Genomic DNA, 23,776 nt, shown 5'->3' on the forward strand with positions numbered 1-23,776 from the left:
ATGGGAGTATATTGCAGTGCTCTAGCTTAGTCTTAGTGATGGGTGACAGGTAAGTAATATAGAGAATGAAGGTTTATTGCAGTGCCCTAGCTTAGTGATGGGTGACAGGTAAGTAATACAGAGAATGAGGGTGTATTGCAGTGCCCTAGCTTAGTGATGGGTGACAGGTAAGTAATATAGAGAATGAGGGTGTATTGCAGTCCTCTTGCTTAGTCTTAGTGATGGGTGACAGGTAAGTAATACAGAGAATGAGGGTGTATTGCAGTGCTCTAGCTTAGTCTTAGTGATGGGTGACAGGTAAGTAATATAGAAAATGGGAGTATATTGCAGTGCTCTAGCTTAGTCTTAGTGATGGGTGACAGGTAAGTAATATAGAGAATGAAGGTATATTGCAGTGCCCTAGCTTAGTCTTAGTGATGGGTGACAGGTAAGTAATACAGAGAATGAGGGTGTATTGCAGTGCTCTAGCTTAGTCTTAGTGATGGGTGACAGGTAAGTAAAATAGAGAATGAGGGTATATTGCAGTGCCCTAGCTTAGTGATGGGTGACAGGTAAGTAATACAGAGAATGAGGGTATATTGCAGTGCCCTAGCTTAGTGATGGGTGACAGGTAAGTAATACAGAGAATGAGGGTGTATTGCAGTGCTCTAGCTTAGTCTTAGTGATGGGTGACAGGTAAGTAAAACAAAGAATGAGGGTATATTGCAGTGCTCTAGCTTAGTGATGGGTGACAGGTAAGTAATACAGAGAATGAGGGTGTATTGCAGTGCCCTAGCTTAGTCTTAGCGATGGGTGACAGGTAAGTAAAATAGAGAATGAGGGTGTATTGCAGTGCTCTAGCTTAGTCTTAGTGATGGGTGACAGGTAAATAATTTAGAGAATGAGGGTATATTGCAGTGCTCTAGCTTAGTCTTAGTGATGGGTGATAGGTAAGTAATATAGAGAATGAGGGTGTATTGCAGTCCTCTTGCTTAGTCTCAGTGATGGGTGACAGGTAAGTAATACAGAGAATGAGGGTGTATTGCAGTGCTCTAGCTTAGTCTTAGTGATGGGTGACAGGTAAGTAAAATAGAGAATGAAGGTATATTGCAGTGCCCTAGCTTAGTCTTAGTGATGGGTGATAGGTAAGTAATATAGAGAATGAGGGTGTATTGCAGTCCTCTTGCTTAGTCTTAGTGATGGGTGACAGGTAAGTAATATAGATAATGAGGGTGTATTGCAGTGCTCTAGCTTAGTCTTAGTGATGGGTGACAGGTAAGTAATATAGAGAATGAAGGTATATTGCAGTGATGGGTGACAGGTAAGTAATACAGAGAATTAGGGTGTATTGCAGTGCCCTAGCTTAGTCTTAGTGATGGGTGACAGGTAAGTAATACAGAGAATTAGGGTGTATTGCAGTACTCTAGCTTAGTCTTAGTGATGGGTGACAGGTAAGTAAAATAGAGAATGAAGGTATATTGCAGTGCCCTAGCTTAGTCTTAGTGATGGGTGATAGGTAAGTAATATAGAGAATGACGGTGTATTGCAGTCCTCTAGCTTAGTGTTAGTGATGGGTGACAGGTAAGTAATATAGAGAATGAAGGTATATTGCAGTGAACCAAGTTTAGTCTTAGTGATGGGTGACAGGTAAGTAATACAGAGAAAGAGGGTGTATTGCAGTGCCCTAGCTTAGTCTTAGTGATGGGTGACAGGTAAGTAATACAGAGAATGAGGGTGTATTGCAGTCCTTTAGCTTAGTCTTAGTGATGGGTGACAGGTAAGTAATATAGATAATGAGGGTGTATTGCAGTGCTCTAGCTTAGTCTTAGTGATGGGTGATAGGTAAGTAATACAGAGAATTAGGGTGTATTGCAGTGCCCTAGCTTAGTCTTAGTGATGGGTGACAGGTAAGTAATATAGATAATGAGGATGTATTGCAGTGCTCTACCTTAGTCTTAGTGATGGGTGACAGGTAAGTAAAATAGAGAATGAGGGTGTATTGCAGTGCTCTAGCTTAGTCTTAGTGATGGGTGACAGGTAAGTAATATAGAGAATGACGGTGTATTGCAGTCCTCTAACTTAGTCTTAGTGATGGGTGACAGGTAAGTAATACAGAGAATGAGGGTGTATTGCAGTGCTCTAGCTTAGTGATGGGTGACAGGTAAGTAATACAGAGAATGAGGGTGTATTGCAGTGCCCTAGCTTAGTCTTAGCGATGGGTGACAGGTAAGTAAAATAGAGAATGAGGGTGTATTGCAGTGCTCTAGCTTAGTCTTAGTGATGGGTGACAGGTAAATAATTTAGAGAATGAGGGTGTATTGCAGTGCTCTAGCTTAGTCTTAGTGATGGGTGATAGGTAAGTAATTTAGAGAATGAGGGTGTATTGCAGTCCTCTAGCTTAGTCTTAGTGATGGGTGACAGGTAAGTAATATAGATAATGAGGGTATATTGCAGTGCTCTAGCTTATTCTTAGTGATGGGTGACAGGTAAGTAATATAGAGAATGAAGGTATATTGCAGTGCCCTAGCTTAGTCTTAGTGATGGGTGACAGGTAAGTAATTTAGAGAATGAGGGTGTATTGCAGTCCACTAGCTTAGTCTTAGTGATGGGTGACAGGTAAGTAATATAGAAAATGGGAGTATATTGCAGTGCTCTAGCTTAGTCTTAGTGATGGGTGACAGGTAAGTAATATAGAGAATGAAGGTTTATTGCAGTGCCCTAGCTTAGTCTTAGTGATGGGTGACAGGTAAGTAATACAGAGAATGAGGGTGTATTGCAGTGCTCTAGCTTAGTCTTAGTGATGGGTGACAGGTAAGTAAAATAGAGAATGAGGGTATATTGCAGTGCCCTAGCTTAGTGATGGGTGACAGGTAAGTAATACAGAGAATGAGGGTATATTGCAGTGCCCTAGCTTAGTGATGGGTGACAGGTAAGTAATACAGAGAATTAGAGATGAGCGGTTCGGATTCTGTGGAATCCGAACCGCTCCGAACATTGGGGATCCGAGTCCACCCGAACCCTGTTCGGGTGTTCACCGCCTGACTCGGATCCCCGTTCGGGGCCGAACGGCTGCCGCCTGATGTCGGATTCTCACTAGACAATCCGACATCAGGTCTCCTCGCGTGTAGGGCAGAGCGCAGTGATAGCGCTCTGCCCTACACAGACACAGACACACAGCCGCCAGCGGCAGCTGTGTGTTTGTTACAGCAGCCAATGAGAGTCACACAGACTCTCATTGGCTGCTGCACGGAGGGAGCCGGCTGGAGCTCACACATGAGCTCCGTCTTCCGGCTCCCTCCTCAACGTGTGACAGAGCGGACGGCGCGGGAGCGGGGATACAGGTAAGTTTTATTTTTTTTATTTTTTTACTTGTCAAAGGTCCGGGGGCGCTACTGGGGGGGGGGTCTGCACTACTGGGGGGTCTGCTACTGGGGGGGGCTATACTACTGGGGGGGCCATACTACAGAGGGGCCTGCTACTGGGGGGGCTATACTACTGGGGGGGTCTGCACTACTGGGGGGGGTCTGCTACTGGGGGGGGCAATACTACTGGGGGGGGCCATACTACAGAGGGGCCTGCTACTGGGGGGGGCTATACTACTGGGGGGGGTCTGCTACTGGGGGGGCCATACTACTGGGGGGGATCTGCACTATTGGGGGGCCATACTACAGAGGGGCCTGCTACTGGGGGGGGGCTATACTACTGGGGGGGTCTGCACTACTGGGGGGGTCTGCTACTGGGCGGGGCTATACTACTGGGGGGCCATACTACAGAGGGCCCTGCTACTGGGGGGGGCTATACTACTGGGGGGGGTCTGCTACTGGGGGGGCCATACTACTGAGGGGCCTGCTACTGGGGGGGGCCATACTACTGGGGGGGCCTACTACAGGGGGGGCCATACTACAGGGGGGGCCCATACTACAGGGGGGGCTACTACTGGAGCAGCCTACTACTGGGGGGGCCTGCTACTGGGGCAGCCTACTACTGGGGGAGCCATACTACTGGGGGGGCATACTACTGGGTGGCATGCTAATGGGGGGCATACTACTGGGGGGGCCTGCTAATGGGGGACATACTACTGGGGGGGGCCTGCTAATGGGGGGCATACTACTGGGGGGCATTCTACTGGGGGCACTGCATAGTGGACCCTACTACTAAGGGGACTGCATAGGGGGCACCACTGCTGGGGGACATTGTGTAAGGGACACCGCTACTGTGGGCATTGTGTAAAAGGGTCACTACTGTGGGCATTGTGTAAAAGGGGCACTACTGTGTGTCGTAACATAAATAAGAGACACTACTTTATGGTGTAATGTGAATCAGGCCCTATGTGCGGTGTAATGCTAATAAGATTGTGCACTGTGACTCCTAGGGCCGTAGCCCACTTTGTAAACAAGTACTGTGACTCTGCTGGCCGTACCCCACTGGGTGGGTGCACTACTTTTCATTTCTGCCACTGCTGTGTGGCAATGTGTCATAGATGTGCTTTATACTGTGGTGTCTGTGTCGTTGTGCCGCTGCTTTGTCGCTTAGTAACCAGTCAGCTCACTGCAACCTTTGGCCAATAATGTTGAAAACAATATTATAAGCTGTGATATGGTCTAAATTGACTGGAAATTAATGTTATTGAGGTTAATAATACTCTAGGAAGAAAAAAAAGACCAATTTATGTGCTTTTAGCTTTTTTTGTCAATTTTTGTAAAAAAATCCAAATCCAAATCCAAATCCAAAGCCAGTCACCGCAGTTTGGCAAATCCAAATCCAAAGCCGGACGACGAATTAGAACCAAATCCAAATCCGGCAAAAATGGTCCGGCGCACATCCCTACAGAGAATGAGGGTGTATTGCAGTGCTCTAGCTTAGTCTTAGTGATGGGTGACAGGTAAGTAAAACAAAGAATGAGGGTATATTGCAGTGCTCTAGCTTAGTGATGGGTGACAGGTAAGTAATACAGAGAATGAGGGTGTATTGCAGTGCCCTAGCTTAGTCTTAGCGATGGGTGACAGGTAAGTAAAATAGAGAATGAGAGTGTATTGCAGTGCTCTAGCTTAGTCTTAGTGATGGGTGACAGGTAAATAATTTAGAGAATGAGGGTATATTGCAGTGCTCTAGCTTAGTCTTAGTGATGGGTGATAGGTAAGTAATATAGAGAATGAGGGTGTATTGCAGTCCTCTTGCTTAGTCTCAGTGATGGGTGACAGGTAAGTAATACAGAGAATGAAGGTATATTGCAGTGCCCTAGCTTAGTCTTAGTGATGGGTGACAGGTAAGTAATTTAGAGAATGAGGGTGTATTGCAGTCCACTAGCTTAGTCTTAGTGATGGGTGACAGGTAAGTAATATAGAAAATGGGAGTATATTGCAGTACTCTAGCTTAGTCTTAGTGATGGGTGACAGGTAAGTAATATAGAGAATGAAGGTTTATTGCAGTGCCCTAGCTTAGTCATAGTGATGGGTGACAGGTAAGTAATACAGAGAATGAGGGTGTATTGCAGTGCTCTAGCTTAGTCTTAGTGATGGGTGACAGGTAAGTAAAATAGAGAATGAGGGTATATTGCAGTGCCCTAGCTTAGTGATGGGTGACAGGTAAGTAATACAGAGAATGAGGGTATATTGCAGTGCCCTAGCTTAGTGATGGGTGACAGGTAAGTAATACAGAGAATTAGAGATGAGCGGTTCGGATTCTGTGGAATCCGAACCGCTCCGAACATTGGGGATCCGAGTCCACCCGAACCCTGTTCGGGTGTTCACCGCCTGACTCGGATCCCCGTTCGGGGCCGAACGGCGGCTGCCTGATGTCGGATTCTAACTAGACAATCCGACATCAGGTCTCCTCGCGTGTAGGGCAGAGCGCAGTGATAGCGCTCTGCCCTACACAGACACAGACACACAGCCGCCAGCGGCAGCTGTGTGTTTGTTACAGCAGCCAATGAGAGTCACACAGACTCTCATTGGCTGCTGCACGGAGGGAGCCGGCTGGAGCTCACACATGAGCTCCGTCTTCCGGCTCCCTCCTCAACGTGAGACAGAGCGGACGGCGCGGGAGCGGGGATACAGGTAAGTTTTATTTTTTTTATTTTTTTACTTGTCAAAGGTCCGGGGGCGCTACTGGGGGGGGGTCTGCACTACTGGGGGGGTCTGCTACTGGGGGGGGCTATACTACTGGGGGGGCCATACTACAGAGGGGCCTGCTACTGGGGGGGCTATACTACTGGGGGGGTCTGCACTACTGGGGGGGGTCTGCTACTGGGGGGGGCAATACTACTGGGGGGGGGCCATACTACAGAGGGGCCTGCTACTGGGGGGGGCTATACTACTGGGGGGGGTCTGCTACTGGGGGGGCCATACTACTGGGGGGGATCTGCACTATTGGGGGGCCATACTACAGAGGGGCCTGCTACTGGGGGGGGGCTGCACTACTGGGGGGGTCTGCTACTGGGCGGGGCTATACTACTGGGGGGCCATACTACAGAGGGGCCTGCTACTGGGGGGGGCTATACTACTGGGGGGGGTCTGCTACTGGGGGGGCCATACTACTGAGGGGCCTGCTACTGGGGGGGCCATACTCCTGGGGGGGCCTACTACAGGGGGGGCCATACTACAGGGGGGGCCCATACTACAGGGGGGGCTACTACTGGAGCAGCCTACTACTGGGGGGGCCTGCTACTGGGGCAGCCTACTACTGGGGGAGCCATACTACTGGGGGGGCATACTACTGGGTGGCATGCTAATGGGGGGCATACTACTGGGGGGGCCTGCTAATGGGGGACAAACTACTGGGGGGGGCCTGCTAATGGGGGGCATACTACTGGGGGGCATTCTACTGGGGGCACTGCATAGTGGACCCTACTACTAAGGGGACTGCATAGGGGGCACCACTGCTGGGGGACATTGTGTAAGGGACACCGCTACTGTGGGCATTGTGTAAAAGGGTCACTACTGTGGGCATTGTGTAAAAGGGGCACTACTGTGTGTCGTAACATAAATAAGAGACATTACTTTATGGTGTAATGTGAATCAGGCCCTATGTGCGGTGTAATGCTAATAAGATTGTGCACTGTGACTCCTAGGGCCGTAGCCCACTTTGTAAACAAGTACTGTGACTCTGCTGGCCGTACCCCACTGGGTGGGTGCACTACTTTTCATTTCTGCCACTGCTGTGTGGCAATGTGTCATAGATGTGCTTTATACTGTGGTGTCTGTGTCGTTGTGCCGCTGCTTTGTCGCTTAGTAACCAGTCAGCTCACTGCAACCTTTGGCCAATAATGTTGAAAACAATATTATAAGCTGTGATATGGTCTAAATTGACTGGAAATTAATGTTATTGAGGTTAATAATACTCTAGGAAGAAAAAAAAGACCAATTTATGTGCTTTTAGCTTTTTTTGTCAATTTTTGTAAAAAAATCCAAATCCAAATCCAAAGCCAGTCACCGCAGTTTGGCAAATCCAAATCCAAAGCCGGACGACGAATTAGAACCAAATCCAAATCCGGCAAAAATGGTCCGGCGCACATCCCTACAGAGAATGAGGGTGTATTGCAGTGCTCTAGCTTAGTCTTAGTGATGGGTGACAGGTAAGTAAAACAAAGAATGAGGGTATATTGCAGTGCTCTAGCTTAGTGATGGGTGACAGGTAAGTAATACAGAGAATGAGGGTGTATTGCAGTCCTCTTGCTTAGTCTCAGTGATGGGTGACAGGTAAGTAATACAGAGAATGAGGGTGTATTGCAGTGCTCTAGCTTAGTCTTAGTGATGAGTGACAGGTAAGTAAAATAGAGAATGAAATTATATTGCAGTGCCCTAGCTTAGTCTTATTGATGGGTGATAGGTAAGTAATATAGAGAATGAGGGTGTATTGCAGTGCCCTAGCTTAGTCTTAGTGATGGGTGACAGGTAAGTAATACAGAGAATTAGGGTGTATTGCAGTACTCTAGCTTAGTCTTAGTGATGGGTGACAGGTAAGTAAAATAGAGAATGAAGGTATATTGCAGTGCCCTAGCTTAGTCTTAGTGATGGGTGATAGGTAAGTAATATAGAGAATGACGGTGTATTGCAGTCCTCTAGCTTAGTCTTAGTGATGGGTGACAGGTAAGTAATATAGAGAATGAAGGTATATTGCAGTGCCCTAGCTTAGTCTTAGTGATGGGTGACAGGTAAGTAATACAGAGAATTAGGGTGTATTGCAGTGCCCTAGCTTAGTCTTAGTGATGGGTGACAGGTAAGTAATACAGAGAATTAGGGTGTATTGCAGTACTCTAGCTTAGTCTTAGTGATGGGTGACAGGTAAGTAAAATAGAGAATGAAGGTATATTGCAGTGCCCTAGCTTAGTCTTAGTGATGGGTGATAGGTAAGTAATATAGAGAATGACGGTGTATTGCAGTCCTCTAGCTTAGTCTTAGTGATGGGTGACAGGTAAGTAATATAGAGAATGAAGGTATATTGCAGTGAACCAAGTTTAGTCTTAGTGATGGGTGACAGGTAAGCAATACAGAGAAAGAGGGTGTATTGCAGTGCCCTAGCTTAGTCTTAGTGATGGGTGACAGGTAAGTAATACAGAGAATGAGGGTGTATTGCAGTCCTCTAGCTTAGTCTTAGTGATGGGTGACAGGTAAGTAATATAGATAATGAGGGTGTATTGCAGTGCTCTAGCTTAGACTTAGTGATGGGTGACAGGTAAGTAAAATAGAGAATGAAGGTATATTGCAGTGCCCTAGCTTAGTCTTAGTGATGGGTGACAGGTAAGTAATATAGAGAATGACGGTGTATTGCAGTCCTCTAGCTTAGTCTTAGTGATGGGTGACAGGTAAGTAATACAGAGAATGAGGGTGTATTGCAGTGCTCTAGCTTAGTCTTAGTGATGGGTGACAGGTAAGTAAAACAGAGAATGAGGGTATATTGCAGTGCCCTAGCTTAGTGATGGGTGACAGGTAAGTAATACAGAGAATGAGGGTGTATTGCAGTGCCCTAGCTTAGTCTTAGCGATGGGTGACAGGTAAGTAAAATAGAGAATGAGGGTGTATTGCAGTGCTCTAGCTTAGTCTTAGTGATGGGTGATAGGTAAGTAATTTCGAGAATGAGGGTGTATTGCAGTCCTCTAGCTTAGTCTTAGTCAGTGGCGGGCTGGGCCGGGGGGCAGGGTGACATCTGCCCCCCAGGCCGCTGCAATTTCTAAGTTAGGGGCCGCCGGCTGGCTGCAACCGCACGCTGCATCACATGCCCGAGAAGAAGCTCCCCGACCGCTCCATTTGTTCCTATTCATAAAGTCAGAGCAGCCGGGGAGCTTCTTCTCTCTGTCTCCCGGCCGCTCTGACTGTATGATTAGGGTAAATGGAGTGATCGGGGAGTATCAGCGACGGATCCAGGGAGTGGGGGGGAGTGGGTGGGTGGCGGGGATTAGCGGGTGGCGATCAGGGCTTCATGAAGTCACAAACATGTTCCTGCTTACATGCCCCGGTAATACAGAGAATGAGGGTGTATTGCAGTGCTCTAGCTTAGTCTTAGTGATGGGTGACAGGTAAGTAAAATAGAGAATGAAGGTATATTGCAGTGCCCTAGCTTAGTCTTAGTGATGGGTGACAGGTAAGTAATATAGAGAATGACGGTGTATTGCAGTCCTCTAGCTTAGTCTTAGTGATGGGTGACAGGTAAGTAATACAGAGAATGAGGGTGTATTGCAGTGCTTTAGCTTAGTCTTAGTGATGGGTGACAGGTAAGTAAAACAGAGAATGAGGGTATATTGCAGTGCCCTAGCTTAGTGATGGGTGACAGGTAAGTAATACAGAGAATGAGGGTGTATTGCAGTGCCCTAGCTTAGTCTTAGTGATGGGTGACAGGTAAGTAAAATAGAGAATGAGGGTGTATTGCAGTGCTCTAGCTTAGTCTTAGTGATGGGTGACAGGTAAATAATTTAGAGAATGAGGGTGTATTGCAGTGCTCTAGCTTAGTCTTAGTGATGGGTGATAGGTAAGTAATTTAGAGAATGAGGGTGTATTGCAGTCCTCTAGCTTAGTCTTAGTGATGGGTGACAGGTAAGTAATATAGATAATTAGGGTAAATTGCAGTGCTCTAGCTTAGTCTTAGTGATGGGTGACAGGTAAGTAATATAGATAATGAGGGTGTATTGTAGTGCTCTAGCTTAGTCTTAGTGATGGGTGACAGGTAAGTAACATAGAAAATGGGGGTATATTGCAGTGCTCTAGCTTAGTCTTAGTGATGGGTGACAGGTAAGTAATATAGAGAATGAAGGTATATTGCAGTGCCCTAGCTTAGTGATGGGTGACAGGTAAGTAGTACAGAGAATGAGGGTGTATTACAGTGCCCTAGCTTAGTGATGGGTGACAGGTAAGTAATATAGATAATGAGGGTGTATTGTAGTGCTCTAGCTTAGTCTTAGTGATGGGTGACAGGTAAGTAATATAGAGAATGAAGGTATATTGCAGTGCCCTAGCTTAGTCTTAGTGATGGGTGACAGGTAAGTAATACAGAGAATGAGGGTGTATTGCAGTGCTCTAGCTTAGTCTTAGTGATGGGTGACAGGTAAGTAAAATAGAGAATGAAGGTATTATGCAATGCCCTAGCTTAGTCTTAGTGATGGGTGACAGGTAATTAACACAGAGAATGAGGGTGTATTGCAGTGCTCTATCTTAGTCTTACTGATGGGTGACAGGTAAGTAAAATAGAGAATGAGGGTATATTGCAGTGCCCTAGCTTAGTGCTGGGTGACAGGTAAGTAATACAGAGAATGAGGGTGTATTGCAGTGCCCTAGCTTAGTCTTAGTGATGGGTGACAGGTAAGTAAAATAGAGAATGAGGGTGTATTGCAGTCCTCTAGCTTAGTCTTAGTGATGGGTGACAGGTAAGTAATACCGAGAATGAGGGTGTATTGCAGTGCTCTAGCTTAGTCTTAGTGATGGGTGACCGGTAAATAATTTAGAGAATGAGGGTGTATTGCAGTGCTCTAGCTTAGTCTTAGTGATGGGTGATAGGTAAGTAATTTAGAGAATGAGGGTGTATTGCAGTCCTCTAGCTTAGTCTTAGTGATGGGTGACAGGTAAGTAATACAGAGAATTAGGGTGTATTGCAGTGCTCTAGCTTAGTCTTAGTGATGGGTGACAGGTAAGTAATATAGAGAATGAAGGTATATTGCAGTGCCCTAGCTTAGTCTTAGTGATGGGTGACAGGTAAGTAATATAGAGAATGAGGGTGTATTGCAGTGCTCTAGCTTAGTCTTAGTGATGGGTGATAGGTAAGTAATATAGAGAATGAGGGTGTATTGCAGTCCTCTAGCTTAGTCTTAGTGATGGGTGACAGGTAAGTAATACAGAGAATGAGGGTGTATTGCAGTGCTCTAGCTTAGTCTTAGTAATAGGTGACCGGTAAATAATTTAGAGAATTAGGGTGTATTGCAGTCCTCTAGCTTAGTCTTAGTGATGGGTGACAGGTAAGTAATATAGAGAATGAAGGTATATTGCAGTGCCCTAGCTTAGTGATGGGTGACAGGTAAGTAATACAGAGAATGAGGGTATATTACAGTGCCCTAGCTTAGTGATGGGTGACAGGTAAGTAATATAGATAATGAGGGTGTATTGTAGTGCTCTAGCTTAGTCTTAGTGATGGGTGACAGGTAAGTAATATAGAGAATGAAGGTATTATGCAATGCCCTAGCTTAGTCTTAGTGATGGGTGACAGGTAATTAACACAGAGAATGAGGGTGTATTGCAGTGCTCTATCTTAGTCTTACCGATGGGTGACAGGTAAGTAAAATAGAGAATGAGGGTATATTGCAGTGCCCTAGCTTAGTGCTGGGTGACAGGTAAGTAATACAGAGAATGAGGGTGTATTGCAGTGCCTTAGCTTAGTCTTAGTGATGGGTGACAGGTAAGTAAAATAGAGAATGAGGGTGTATTGCAGTCCTCTAGCTTAGTCTTAGTGATGGGTGACAGGTAAGTAATACCGAGAATGAGGGTGTATTGCAGTGCTCTAGCTTAGTCTTAGTGATGGGTGACCGGTAAATAATTTATAGAATGAGGGTCTATTGCAGTGCTCTAGCTTAGTCTTAGTGATGGGTGATAGGTAAGTAATTTAGAGAATGAGGGTGTATTGCAGTCCTCTAGCTTAGTCTTAGTGATGGGTGACAGGTAAGTAATACAGAGAATTAGGGTGTATTGCAGTGCTCTAGCTTAGTCTTAGTGATGGGTGACAGGTAAGTAATATAGAGAATGAAGGTATATTGCAGTGCCCTAGCTTAGTCTTAGTGATGGGTGACAGGTAAGTAATATAGAGAATGAGGGTGTATTGCAGTCCTCTAGCTTAGTCTTAGTGATGGGTGACAGGTAAGTAATACAGAGAATGAGGGTGTATTGCAGTGCTCTAGCTTAGTCTTAGTGATAGGTGACCGGTAAATAATTTAGAGAATTAGGGTGTATTGCAGTCCTCTAGCTTAGTCTTAGTGATGGGTGACAGGTAAGTAATACAGAGAATGAGGGTGTATTGCAGTGCTCTAGCTTAGTCTTAGTGATGGGTGACAGGTAAGTAATATAGATAATGAGGATGTATTGCAGTGCTCTAGCTTAGTCTTAGTGATGGGTGACAGGTAAGTAAAATAGAAAATGGGGGTATATTGCAGTGCTCTAGCTTAGTCTTAGTGATGGGTGACAGGTAAGTAATATAGAGAATGAAGGTGTATTGCAGTCCTCTAGCTTAGTCTTAGTGATGGGTGACAGGTAAGTAATACAGAGAATGAGGGTGTATTGCAGTGCTCTAGCTTAGTGATGGGTGACAGGTAAGTAATACAGAGAATGAGGGTGTATTGCAGTGCCCTAGCTTAGTGATGGGTGACAGGTAAGTAATATAGAGAATGAGGGTGTATTGCAGTCCTCTTGCTTAGTCTTAGTGATGGGTGACAGGTAAGTAATACGGAGAATGAGGGTGTATTGCAGTCCTCTTGCTTAGTCTTAGTGATGGGTGACAGGTAAGTAATACGGAGAATGAGGGTGTATTGCAGTGCCCTAGCTTAGTCTTAGTGATGGGTGACAGGTAAGTAATACAGAGAATGAGGGTGTATTGCAGTGCTCTAGCTTAGTCTTAGTGATGGGTGATAGGTAAGTAATATAGAGAATGAGGGTGTATTGCAGTCCTCTTGCTTAGTCTTAGTGATGGGTGACAGGTAAGTAATATAGATAATGAGGGTGTATTGCAGTGCTCTAGCTTAGTCTTAGTGATGGGTGACAGGTAAGTAATATAGAGAATGAGGGTATATTGCAGTGCCCTAGCTTAGTCTTAGTGATGGGTGACAGGTAAGTAATACAGAGAATTAGGGTGTATTGCAGTGCCCTAGCTTAGTCTTAGTGATGGGTGACAGGTAAGTAATACAGAGAATTAGGGTGTATTGCAGTACTCTAGCTTAGTCTTAGTGATGGGTGACATGTAAGTAAAATAGAGAATGAAGGTATATTGCAGTGCCCTAGCTTAGTCTTAGTGATGGGTGATAGGTAAGTAATATAGAGAATGACGGTGTATTGCAGTCCTCTAGCTTAGTGTTAGTGATGGGTGACAGGTAAGTAATATAGAGAATGAAGGTATATTGCAGTGAACCAAGTTTAGTCTTAGTGATGGGTGACAGGTAAGTAATACAGAGAAATAGGGTGTATTGCAGTGCCCTAGCTTAGTCTTAGTGATGGGTGACAGGTAAGTAATATAGATAATGAGGGTGTATTGCAGTGCTCTAGCTTAGTCTTAGAGATGGGTGATAGGTAAGTAATACAGAGAATTAGGGTGTATTGCAGTGCCCTAGCTTTGTCTTAGTGATGGGTGACAGGTAAGTAATATAGATAATGAGGATGTATTGCAGTGCTCTAGCTTAGTCTTAGTAATGGGTGACAGGTAAGTAAAATAGAAAATGGGGGTATATTGCAGTGCTCTAGCTTAGTCTTAGTGATGGGTGACAGGTAAGTAATACAGAGAATGACGGTGTATTGCAGTCCTCTAACTTAGTCTTAGTGATGGGTGACAGGTAAGTAATACAGAGAATGAGGGTGTATTGCAGTGCTCTAGCTTCGTGATGGGTGACAGGTAAGTAATACAGAGAATGAGGGTGTATTGCAGAGCCCTAGCTTAGTCTTAGCGATGGGTGACAGGTAAGTACAATAGAGAATGAGGGTGTATTGCAGTGCTCTAGCTTAGTCTTAGTGATGGGTGACAGGTAAATAATTTAGAGAATGAGGGTGTATTGCAGTGCTCTAGCTTAGTCTTACTGATGGGTGATAGGTAAGTAATTTAGAGAATGAGGGTGTATTGCAGTCCTCTAGCTTAGTCTTAGTGATGGGTGACAGGTAAGTAATATAGATAATGAGGGTATATTGCAGTGCTCTAGCTTATTCTTAGTGATGGGTGACAGGTAAGTAATATAGAGAATGAAGGTATATTGCAGTGCCCTAGCTTAGTCTTAGTGATGGGTGACAGGTAAGTAATTTAGAGAATGAGGGTGTATTGCAGACCTCTAGCTTAGTCTTAGTGATGGGTGACAGGTAAGTAATATAGAGAATGAGGGTGTATTGCAGTGCTCTAGCTTAGTCTTAGTGATGGGTGACAGGTAAGTAATATAGAAAATGGGAGTATATTGCAGTGCTCTAGCTTAGTCTTAGTGATGGGTGACAGGTAAGTAATATAGAGAATGAAGGTATATTGCAGTGCCCTAGCTTAGTCGTAGTGATGGGTGACAGGTAAGTAATACAGAGAATGAGGGTGTATTGCAGTGCCCTAGCTTAGTCTTAGTGATGTGTGACAGGTAAGTAAATTAGAGAATGAAGGTATATTGCAGTGCCCTAGCTTAGTCTTAGTGATGGGTGACAGGTAAGTAATATAGAGAATGACGGTGTATTGCAGTCCTCTAGCTTAGTCTTAGTGATGGGTGACAGGTAAGTAAAACAGAGAATGAAGGTATATTGCAGTGCCCTAGCTTAGTGATGGGTGACAGGTAAGTAATACAGAGAATGAGGGTATATTGCAGTGCCCTTGCTTAGTGATGGGTGATAGGTAAGTAATACAGAGAATGAGGGTGTATTGCAGTGCTCTAGCTTAGTCTTAGTGATGGGTGACAGGTAAGTAAAACAGAGAATGAGGGTATATTGCAGTGCTCTAGCTTAGTCTTAGTGATGGGTGATAGGTAAGTAATTTAGAGAATGAGGGTGTATTGCAGTCCTCTAGCTTAGTCTTAGTGATGGGTGACAGGTAAGTAATATAGATAATGAGGGTGTATTGCAGTGCTCTAGCTTAGTCTTAGTGATGGGTGACAGGTAAATAATTTAGACAATGAGGGTGTATTGCAGTCCTCTAGCTTAGTCGTAGTGATGGGTGACAGGTAAGTAATATAGATAATGGGGCTATATTGCAGTGCTCTAGCTTAGTCTTAGTGATGGGTGACAGGTAAGTAATATAGAGAATGACTGTGTATTGCAGTCCTCTAGCTTAGTCTTAGTGATGGCTGACAGGTAAGTAATACAGAGAATGAGGGTGTATTGCAGTGCTCTAGCTTAGTGATGGGTGACAGGTAAGTAATACAGAGAATGAGGCTGTATTGCAGTGCCCTAGCTTAGCGATGGGTGACAGGTAAGTAAAATAGAGAATGAGGGTGTATTGCAGTGCTCTAGCTTAGTCTTAGTGATGGGTGACAGGTAAATAATTTAGAGAATGAGGGTGTATTGCAGTGCCCTAGCTTAGTCTTAGTGATGGGTGATAGGTAAGTAATTTAGAGAATGAGGGTGTATTGCAGTCCTCTAGCTTAGTCTTAGTGATGGGTGACAGGTAAGTAATATAGAAAATGGGAGTATATTGCAGTGCTCTAGCTTAATCTTAGTGATGGGTGACAGGTAAGTAATATAGAGAATGAAGGTATATTGCAGTGCCCTAGCTTAGTCTTAGTGATGGGTGACAGGTAAGTAATACAGAGAATGAGGGTGTATTGCAGTGCTCTAGCTTAGTCTTAGTGATGGGTGACAGGTAAGTAAAATAGAGAATGAGGGTATATTGCAGTGCCCTAGCTTAGTCTTAGTGATGGGTGACAGGTAAGTAATATAGAGAATGACGGTGTATTGCAGTCCTCTAGCTTAGTCTTAGTGATGGGTGACAGGTAAGTAATACAGAGAATGAGGGTGTATTGCAGTGCTCTAGCTTAGTCTTAGTGATGGATGACAGGTAAGTAAAACAGAGAATGAGGGTATATTGCAGAGCCCTTGCTTAGTGATGGGTGACAGGTAAGTAATACAGAGAATGAGGGTGTATTGCAGTGCTCTAGCTTAGTCTTAGTGATGGGTGACAGGTAAGTAAAACAGAGAATGAGGGTATATTGCAGTGCCCTAGCTTAGTGATGGGTGACAGGTAAGTAATACAGAGAATGAGGGTGTATTGCAGTGCCCTAGCTTAGTCTTAGCGATGGGTGACAGGTAAGTAAAATAGAGAATGAGGGTGTATTGCAGTGCTCTAGCTTAGTCTTAGTGATGGGTGACAGGTAAGTAAAACAGAGAATGAGGGTATATTGCAGTGCCCTAGCTTAGTGATGGGTGACAGGTAAGTAAAATAGAAAATGGGAGTGTATTGCAGTGCTCTAGCTTAGTGATGGGTGACAGGTAAGTAATACAGAGAATGAGGGTGTATTGCAGTGCCCTAGCTTAGTGATGGGTGACAGGTAAGTAATACAGAGAATGAGGGTGTATTGCAGTGTCCTAACTTAGTCTTAGCGATGGGTGACAGGTAAGTAAAATAGAGAATCACTTAGTGATGGGTGACAGGTAAGTAATATAGAGAATGACTGTGTATTGCAGTCCTCTAGCTTAGTCTTAGTGATGGGTGACAGGTAAGTAATACAGAGAATGAGGGTGTATTGCAGTGCTCTAGCTTAGTGATGGGTGACAGGTAAGTAATATAGAGAATGACTGTGTATTGCAGTCCTCTAGCTTAGTCTTAGTGATGGGTGACAGGTAAGTAATACAGAGAATGAGGGTGTATTGCAGTGCTCTAGCTTAGTGATGGGTGACAGGTAAGTAATATAGAGAATGACTGTGTATTGCAGTCCTCTAGCTTAGTCTTAGTGATGGGTGACAGGTAAGTAATACAGAGAATGAGGGTGTATTGCAGTGCTCTAGCTTAGTCTTAGTGATGGGTGACAGGTAAGTAAAACAGAGAATGAGGGTATATTGCAGTGCCCTAGCTTAGTGATGGGTGACAGGTAAGTAATACAGAGAATGAGGGTGTATTGCAGTGCCCTAGCTTAGTCTTAGCGATGGGTGACAGGTAAGTAAAATAGAGAATGAGGGTGTATTGCAGTGCTCTAGCTTAGTCTTAGTGATGGGTGACAGGTAAGTAAAACAGAGAATGAGGGTATATTGCAGTGCCCTAGCTTAGTGATGGGTGACAGGTAAGTAAAATAGAAAATGGGAGTGTATTGCAGTGCTCTAGCTTAGTGATGGGTGACAGGTAAGTAATACAGAGAATGAGGGTGTATTGCAGTGCCCTAGCTTAGTGATGGGTGACAGGTAAGTAATACAGAGAATGAGGGTGTATTGCAGTGTCCTAACTTAGTCTTAGCGATGGGTGACAGGTAAGTAAAATAGAGAATCACTTAGTGATGGGTGACAGGTAAGTAATATAGAGAATGACTGTGTATTGCAGTCCTCTAGCTTAGTCTTAGTGATGGGTGACAGGTAAGTAATACAGAGAATGAGGGTGTATTGCAGTGCTCTAGCTTAGTGATGGGTGACAGGTAAGTAATATAGAGAATGACTGTGTATTGCAGTCCTCTAGCTTAGTCTTAGTGATGGGTGACAGGTAAGTAATACAGAGAATGAGGGTGTATTGCAGTGCTCTAGCTTAGTGATGGGTGACAGGTAAGTAATATAGAGAATGACTGTGTATTGCAGTCCTCTAGCTTAGTCTTAGTGATGGGTGACAGGTAAGTAATACAGAGAATGAGGGTGTATTGCAGTCCTCTAGCTTAGTCTTAGTCAGTGGCGGGCTGGGCCGGGGGGCAGGGTGACATCTGCCCCCCGGGCCGCTGCAATTTTTAAGTTAGGGGCCTCAGGCTGGCTGCAACCGAACGCTGCATCACATGCCCGAGAAGAAGCTCCCCGACCGCTCCATTTGTTCCTATTCATATAGTCAGAGCAGCCGGGGAGCTTCTTCACTCTGTCTCCCGGCCGCTCTGACCAGTGGCGGGATGGGCCGGGGGGCAGGGTGACATCTGCCCCCCGGGCCGCTGCAATTTTTAAGTTAGGGGCCGCCGGCTGGCTGCAACCGCACGCTGCATCACATGCCCGAGAAGAAGCTCCCCGACCGCTCCATTTGTTCCTATTCATATAGTCAGAGCAGCCGGGGAGCTTCTTCACTCTGTCTCCCGGCCGCTCTGACCAGTGGCGGGATGGGCCGGGGGGCAGGGTGACATCTGCCCCCCGGGCCGCTGCAATTTTTAAGTTAGGGGCCGCCGGCTGGCTGCAACCGCACGCTGCATCACATGCCCGAGAAGAAGCTCCCCGACCGCTCCATTTGTTCCTATTCATAAAGTCAGAGCAGCCGGGGAGCATCTTCTCTCTGTCTCCCGGCCGCTCTGACTGTATGATTAGGGTAAATGGAGTGATCGGGGAGTATCAGCGACGGATCCAGGGAGTGGGGGGAGTGGGTGGTTGGCGGGGATTAGGGGGTGGCGATCAGGGCTTCATGAAGTCACAAACATGTTCCTGCTTACATGCCCCGGTCTTAACAATAAGCCTCTGCACCGCATGGGCTGTAGTGAGAGCAGGCTGACACTTGCAGCGTGACCGCTTACAGATAGAGGCATCCAGGGCAGCACCCCCCAGAACCGAACAGGAGTTGGGGACACCCCCAGGGGCGTGGCCTAACCATTTGGCTGGGAGGATATGTGTCATTGTTTGCTGGCTGTTATGCTGGGGCCTGGCATCAGCAGGTGACTCCTTTGTCATTTACCTCACTGGCGTTTGGGGATATCTGTGTGGCTGGAATAGGCTCAGCTAGTGCGCTCCTTAACTCCAGCTTATTCAATTTTCTCGAGTAAGTGATGGCGCCGGCCGCGAGTTGCTGTGCTTTACATCGCTCGGGCCACTTGGATAGAGAGAGTAGACACCTTTACCCCATCTCCTGCCTGATGCTGTGCTGAGGGATTCCTGCCTGGTACACCTGCAGTGTGAAAGAGACGCGGCCATGGAAGCTGTGGAAGTTCTGGCTTGACTTGCAGTTTGTAAGGTCAGTAGCTATCCCAATAAGGAGATTTCACCAGGTCTTTTACTGCCTCAGTGCCTCTCCTTTCTTTTGAGGCTTCTGCACCCCTTTACTGCTCTGCATAATGAAATCATCTTGCACCAGTACACAGTACAGTGCTCCAGCCCTGGGATTATTCCTGTTTCAGTTTTACACGGTCTTCCAGCTCTGGATCTGCACTGTCTGCACCCTGGATGTCTGCACCTCACTGTACAAACTGCCCACGCTGCCAGTGATGTGACATAAAATTATGCAGGGAGCCCCTATGGTTGTGTATAGATTCCCTTCAGTATCTGTACCTGCAAGTGACGTGGAGTGAGGCCAGAAGTGCAGTTCCATAAAGGCCACCAAGAGAAGAAATTTGTCCCCTTGTGGGCTCGCTTTGTTCGCCACGCTTCAGGCACGGTGGCTCGCTTCACTTGCCACAGATTTATACAGTATTCCCCCTCTATGTCCGCGTGGATGGTAGGGAATGATGTTGGACAGTAACTGAGGACGTCGGTACAAAAACTGAAGGGGTTCTATCCCCTAACTTACCCCTATGGTGCCCAGCTAATCTACTGTACCATACCACCAACTCCTCCTACCACTCATATGTGACATAATATTATGCAGGGAGTCCTTATGCCTATGGTGCCCAGCTAACCTACCACCAACTCCTACCACTCATATGTGACTTATCTATTTATGCATAAGTTGACCAATTGTATTCAATGATTGTTTTGGTGTCCTGCAGCCTCCTTCCTCTGATAATGGCACCGAAACGAAACACCCCAAGTCAATAAAGCTAGTGCCCCCAGTTAATTTTTTTTATAAACCAACTCTCCCACAACCTCTATTTAACAAACCCTCCCTTATAGATTGTAAACTCTCACAAGCTGGACCCTCTTCCAGCACTCTTTCATTGTGTACCTGCAACATAATCTCCTCCTCCTTAGTATTTTACAATCAGTGTCTCTAAACACGGGTAAAGAAGATATGCTTCTTTCACCTGGGGCAAAGTTTCACCTTGGCGTCCCCTCCTTCCCCTTTTTTTTATATGCCATCAGACCATCCAGATGCCCCTTATATGCCATTAAACTCCTTCAAATGCCCTTATGTCATCACATTCTTCCAGATGCCCCTTACATATCATCAGACCCATCTGCCCCTTCCACAGACTCCACACCCCCCATATAGGGCTGTTTCAGAAATTTTACGGACTGTGTTTTCATCCCAATCCGCTCCTGTTAATAATTGTTTTAGTAGATGGTCTACATGAGTGTACCCCTAACAGTGCATGTTTTCCATATCTCCTAGTTGGTGCACAAGTGCGTATTCATTACTGGCTCACACATATTAAAAGATCAACAGGTGGTGCTAATTATTTCATTTGTGACACTGAGGGGGACCTTAAAAACATACAACTCTAGTATTACATTATGTGCAATTTCTATTGTGGTCATTATGGTGTGGGCTAGGGAGGGGGGTTTCCAGGCACCCGGAACCCCCCTTGCGTTTGCCTATGATGTTGGTCTCAATTTGGGGCACAAAACTAGTTAGTGTATTTGACGAATAGTGGTTGAATACAGACAATACTGGAGTCCCAGCAAACTGACCTTGTCAAAGTAATAATTTGGGGAGGGGTATTAAAAAAAAAAAATTGTAAGCTCCCATACTAACACGTGGAGGCCATATCACAGCTGCAGACGGTTATGTAATTTGTTCTGGATGAATTTTGCTGTGACATCAGAAACAATATTTTTCTTAAGATAGAAGGTACATATTTGAGGTACAGCTTTTAATCAGGAGTGTGGGGAGGTCATATCTGGGGTTGGAATGTTAATAATGGAGGTTTGGGTCAGTGAAATCTGGGGCTGGTAGGTTATGTATTTGTTTATAGCTCTTTGACATAACAAGTAATTTCTATTGCTATTTAAACCAGACCACATTAGAAATACCGCACCTCTAAAAATTGCTGTATTTTCCGTCGCAGCTATTTGGTAGAAAATCGAAGGCCACATGTTTCTGTTTGTCCCCTAGTCTTAAAGTTGCCAGCCAGCCCCTGGTCTTAGTGATGTGTGACAGGTAAGTAATATAGATAATGAGGGTATATTGCAGTGCTCTAGCTTAGTCTTAGTGATGGGTGACAGGTAAGTAATATAGAGAATGAAGGTATATTGCAGTGCCCTAGCTTAGTCTTAGTGATGGGTGACAGGTAAGTAATTTAGAGAATGAGTGTGTATTGCAGTCCTCTAGCTTAGTCTTAGTGATGGGTGACAGGTAAGTAATATAGAAAATGGGAGTATATTGCAGTGCTCTAGCTTAGTCTTAGTGATGGGTGACAGGAAAGTAATATAGAGAATGAGGGTATATTGCAGTGCCCTAGCTTAGTCTTAGTGATGGGTGACAGGTAAGTAATACAGAGAATGAGGGTGTATTGCAGTGCTCTAGCTTAGTCTTAGTGATGGGTGACAGGTAAATAATTTAGAGAATGAGGGTGTATTGCAGTGCTCTAGCTTAGTCTTAGTGATGGGTGATAGGTAAGTAATTTAGAGAATGAGGGTGTATTGCAGTCCTCTAGCTTAGTCTTAGTGATGGGTGACAGGTAAGTAATATAGATAATTAGGGTAAATTGCAGTGCTCTAGCTTAGTCTTAGTGATGGGTGACAGGTAAGTAATATAGATAATGAGGGTGTATTGTAGTGCTCTAGCTTAGTCTTAGTGATGGGTGACAGGTAAGTAACATAGAAAATGGGGGTATATTGCAGTGCTCTAGCTTAGTCTTAGTGATGGGTGACAGGTAAGTAATATAGAGAATGAAGGTATATTGCAGTGCCCTAGCTTAGTGATGGGTGACAGGTAAGTAATACAGAGAATGAGGGTGTATTGCAGTGCCCTAGCTTAGTGATGGGTGACAGGTAAGTAATATAGATAATGAGGGTGTATTGTAGTGCTCTAGCTTAGTCTTAGTGATGGGTGACAGGTAAGTAATATAGAGAATGAAGGTATATTGCAGTGCCCTAGCTTAGTCTTAGTGATGGGTGACAGGTAAGTAATACAGAGAATGAGGGTGTATTGCAGTGCTCTAGCTTAGTCTTAGTGATGGGTGACAGGTAAGTAAAATAGAGAATGAAGGTATATTGCAATGCCCTAGCTTAGTCTTAGTGATGGGTGACAGGTAAGTAACACAGAGAATGAAGGTGTATTGCAGTGCTCTAGCTTAGTCTTAGTGATGGGTGACAGGTAAGTAAAATAGAGAATGAGGGTATATTGCAGTGCCCTAGCTTAGTGAAGGGTGACAGGTAAGTAATACAGAGAATGAGGGTGTATTGCAGTGCTCTAGCTTAGTCTTAGTGATGGGTGACAGGTAAATAATTTAGAGAATGAGGGTGTATTGCAGTGCTCTAGCTTAGTCTTAGTGATGGGTGACAGGTAAGTAATACAGAGAATGAGGGTGTATTGCAGTGCTCTAGCTTAGCCTTAGTGATGGGTGACAGGTAAGTAAAATAGAGAATGAGGGTGTACTGCAGTGCTCTAGCTTAGACTTAGTGATGGGTGACAGGTAAGTAAAATAGAGAATGAGGGTATATTGCAGTGCCCTAGCTTAGTCTTAGTGATAGGTGACAGGTAAGTAAAATAGAAAATGAGGGTATATTGCAGTGCCCTAGCTTAGTGATGGGTGACAGGTAAGTAATACAGAGAATGAGGGTGCATTGTAGTGCTCTAGCTTAGTCTTAGTGATGGGTGACAGGTAAGTAAAATAGAGAATGAGGGTATATTGCAGTGCTCTAGCTTAGTCTTAGTGATGGGTGACAGGTAAATAATTTAGAGAATGAGGGGGTATTGCAGTGCTCTAGCTTAGTCTTAGTGATGGGTGACAGGTAAGTAATATAGATAATGAGGGTATATTGCAGTGCTATAGCTTAGTCTTAGTGATGGGTGATAGGTAAGTAATTTAGAGAATGAGGGTGTATTGCAGTGCCCTAGCTTAGTCTTAGTGATGGGTGACAGGTAAGTAATATAGATAATGAGGGTGTATTGTAGTGCTCTAGCTTAGTCTTAGTGATGGGTGTTAGGTAAGTAATATAGAGAATGAAGGTATATTACAGTGCCCTAGCTTAGTCTTAGTGATGGGTGACAGGTAAGTAATATAGAAAATGGGAGTATATTGCAGTGCTCTAGCTTAGTCTTAGTGATGGGTGACAGGAAAGTAATATAGAGAATGAGGGTATATTGCAGTGCCCTAGCTTAGTCTTAGTGATGGGTGACAGGTAAGTAATACAGAGAATGAGGGTGTATTGCAGTGCTCTAGCTTAGTCTTAGTGATGGGTGACAGGTAAATAATTTAGAGAATGAGGGTGTATTGCAGTGCTCTAGCTTAGTCTTAGTGATGGGTGATAGGTAAGTAATTTAGAGAATGAGGGTGTATTGCAGTCCTCTAGCTTAGTCTTAGTGATGGGTGACAGGTAAGTAATATAGATAATTAGGGTAAAGTGCAGTGCTCTAGCTTAGTCTTAGTGATGGGTGACAGGTAAGTAATATAGATAATGAG

The 23,776-nt window shown here is 44.9% G+C and overlaps 1 protein-coding gene across 1 annotated transcript in view; it reads right to left on the reverse strand.

The window, feature by feature from the left end:
- MYO7B (myosin VIIB) overlaps positions 1 to 23,776 on the reverse strand; it is a 197,759-nt gene that overhangs the window by 107,512 nt on the left and 66,471 nt on the right. The window lies entirely within an intron of this gene.

The sequence above is a fragment of the Taudactylus pleione genome, unplaced genomic scaffold, assembly GCF_031769625.1.
Source record: "Taudactylus pleione unplaced genomic scaffold, aTauple2 ptg000229l, whole genome shotgun sequence".
Taxonomy (NCBI): domain Eukaryota; kingdom Metazoa; phylum Chordata; class Amphibia; order Anura; family Myobatrachidae; genus Taudactylus; species Taudactylus pleione.